A 3,879-nucleotide genomic window follows, 5' to 3' on the forward strand; every position below is an offset into this window, starting at 1 on the left:
GGCAACAAATGTATAGATGTGCTTTACACAATTGATCTATGTATTGTGATGAATTGTATGAGTCCCAATAAATTGATTTTTTAAAAATTATCAGATACTTTTCCCAGCAATGCTTTCTTTATCATATATATATATATATATATAGTTTCTTTCACTCTATTGTTATTATGTTCATCATTAACATGTCTTCTTTTCAGAGGGCTCCAGGTTTAAGGCAACTGATATCATCCACAAACATAAGAAGAGAAATAACTTACTGGTTGGCAGCACTTGTTAGTAAACAATGAAATACTACACATTTTTGTAGCCCATTCTTGACATGATTTTCTGACACATAAGTCAATTAAGACAAATGTATGTTTTATTTTAACTATGTGGTGTCAAATTTATTCTGGAGGGGAAAATAATAAGACTAGACCAACTTACTTACTACTGTTATTTTGATATTTTTGGTGAAAATTTACAAAGCAAAATAGATTCCTACTTGACAGTTTTCACACAAATTGTGTACTGACAAATTATTTTAATACAATATGTCAACATGCTCTTTAAATTGTGTTCATTTTATTCCATTTCCAGCACTTTAGTGTATCTGAACCCTTATCTTCTCATGTGTTTTTAAAGTAATTGTTGAAAATTTGGTCTCATGCAGATGGTTTTTAAATATAGGTTTTATTTTTATTGTCACTTTGCTATTCATTAAAAGGCCACTAGTTTCTAGTTAAAGACTTCTCATGGTAATCATCCCAGGGAGTTCTTTATTTTCTACAGGCTGTTTATCCTACCTTTTGTTTTCTATAAAAATTTGAGTATTTCAAATATTTCCTTCATTCTATCCTGGACCATCTATTATGATATCAATCAGAAATGTCAGTGTTGGTAGCTGGGCAACATGTAGATCTTCTGGTCTAACAGAAAATGGTTTTATGCACCGTGTAGTCTTATTTCTTCTGTGAGTTTTTGGCTATTTTCTAACTCTTCACCACCTGAAGAGTGGAGACCCATAGTAGTGTCTTAAGTGGCCATTTGCAAGCTTTAAGATCCCAGTTCTACTCAATTCATTATGATACAGGTTGTGATTTTTGTGAAGTTTGTTATGCCAGGGAACTGAATTGTCTCATTAAACTATGATTCTAAGCTTTCAAACACAGAAACTTAATCTTCAAAGTTGTTTTGGTATGTCACTGTAATATTTGAGGCTCTGAGGAGACTAAGATACGTGTATTACTGAAACAATTTGTCTTTAGCTATCTGCTGAGTACAGAAAAATGTTTTAATATGCTTTATGTGCATGAGCATCGGGTTTCAGGGGACCATTGCAGACCCACCAGCTACCACACAGTAGAATTCTGAAGGTGTTGGGTTCTGTCGCCTCTTTACTATAAGGTCACTAAAAGTTGGAATTCACTCCCCAGCACTGGGTGATGGGTTATGTTTTTGAGGACACACATTTGTCTTTATGGTTGCTTAATATCCCGTTCTACCACTTGCATGTCCACGAGTCTTGCTGTAGTGGCTTGTGTGTTGCTGTGATGCTGAGCTATGCCCGTGGCATTTCAAATGCCAAAGCAGAACTTCCTGACTAAGAATGGGTATAGGAAAATGTTCAATTGCCCATTTCAGAGGAAGGAGTTACTGCAAAGCTGAAGGCAGAGCATGGAAACTTTGTCAGATAATGAAGCCTAAGGAAGGGAAGTGGAACAATGTCTGAGTAGGGCCAAAAAACGGGTCTCTTGGGTCGGAAATCACTCAAAATGTAAGTGGATTAAAAAGATCAGATGGTTCAATCACTCAAAATGTAAGTGGATTAAAAAGATCAGATGGTTCAAGATCAGATGTAAGTTTGTTGGAGTTCAGTTTATAATTTTGATCAGTTATAGTCTATCTCTGCTGGATCCGTTATATTATCAAATTTGTTTATTAATTTTGTTATTGTCTTTTCTGTTATTTTTTTCCTTTTCTAAATTTATAGAGTGGATTTTCTGTTTGATGGTGTTTCACAGCATATGATATTTAGAGAGAGCACTGTGGTGGAGATATGGGTCAGTATTGGGCTACTTTGCAGGAAAAAGACAAGGTTTTCTAGTGCTACAAAGATTTGCAGTCTTGGAAATACACAGAGGCATTTCTTCTTGGTCCTAAAGGGTCACAAAGAATTGGAATTGACTCGATGGCTGTGTGTTATTTGGACTGGTCTATTTCTGCCTTCCTGTTGGTCCTTGTTTGTTTCATGCATTTTGATGCATTGCTGTTATGTGTATCGCAGATTAACAGTTGTTATGTCTTCTCATTGGATTAACTTTTTATTGTTTTGTGAAGTCTTTCTTTATCTCTTGGTTTGATTCAAATTCTAATTTATTTGGTATCACCATCCCTTCTCATTTTTGTTAACTGATTGCATAGAGTACATTTTTCCAGATTTTAATATTCAGTTTGCTTGTGTCCTTATGCCCACAGTGTATTTCTTACAGACAGTAAATGAATGCATCTTTAAAAATCTATCCCTTCACATTCTACCTTTTGCATGGTACATTTAGACCATTTTCCTTCAAGATTATTTTTGAAAATAAAGTGTAAACATCATTTATTTTGTTTTTTTTTTTGTTTTTGAATGTTTTACATCTATTTTTTAAATTTAGTTTACCCTCAGTTGCTTACTTGTAAAGACCTTTTTCCTTCCTTCTGAATGTTTACTCCTGGTGATATCTTAGTGGTTAACACACATGTTGCATAACACGACTGAGAGTTTACTTTGTGAACAACAGTTAACATGCAATGTTAACATAATAAGCATATTCTCATTATTCTCCTGCTTCCTCCACTTCTGTTGCTCTATCTATGTTAATATCATTATATAACTTATGTTCAATAAGTGTATGCTTATTGTGTTTGTCTGGGTTACTTTAGAGAAACAAATCAACAGAAACTTATGTATAAGAGAGAGTTTTTTATAAATGTTAGGTGCCCATCAAGAAAACATCCCTACCCAGTGCTACCCAAGCCCATAAATCCAACATTAACACATATGTTGGACACCAATTCACAAAGTCCTCCATCTCACAAAACACACACAATGATGCTGACGGCAGGAGGAAAGTCAAATCAGTGGACATGTAAGCATCTCAGCACTGGCAGGGGTCTCCACAGGCTGCTCCAGCACCCAGGGCTGCATCAGGGTAGGTCCATGTGGCTTCTCCTTGGGGATGTCTTGCAGGAAAGGGGCCTTGCAAGCTGAAGCAGGGAACTGGCTAAGGCAGCTGAAACCTGGTCCAACCATCACAAAACAAGAGACCCGAGAACTCAAAAGGTGAGACTCACCGAGCCATTTATCTCTTCGCTCTTCAATTAATCCCATATGTGTTAATCGGCCAGGTTGACACAATAAACTTTAACTATCTCACTTATATTTTACAAACTTGCTTGTAATTATAATATTTTTCATATTTAATTATGGAGTACATTCCCTAAAAATGAGCATATAGGTGCTTCTTATGATTGCCTGCATTCTTTTAATTTTGGAAATCTTTCTCTCTCTCTTTTGATTTATATATTTTTCCATATCCAAATAGAAATATTTATTTAACACTCTGCCTTTCCATTTGGAGTACTCAATTGAGTAATTATTGCAATGCTGTCTGGTAGAGGCATATTCCCAGAGCTTCTGTTTGGGAATGTCTTGAATCTCCACTTGTGTTTGAATGACTACATGAATGGTTAAGGATTCTTAGTTGGCAATTGTTTTCAGCTTGTGTGTGTGTGTGTGTGTGTGTGTGTGTGTTTGCACCAGTGTTTTCTGGCCACTAGAGTTCTTGAGGGAAAATCTGCACTGATTCTTATAAGATAATCTTGATATTAATTTTATATTATGTTTTCTTTTGG

Source organism: Echinops telfairi, unplaced genomic scaffold (genome assembly GCF_000313985.2).
Source record: "Echinops telfairi isolate 266 unplaced genomic scaffold, ASM31398v2 ScPeMD7_2186;HRSCAF=2738, whole genome shotgun sequence".
Classification (NCBI taxonomy): domain Eukaryota; kingdom Metazoa; phylum Chordata; class Mammalia; order Afrosoricida; family Tenrecidae; genus Echinops; species Echinops telfairi.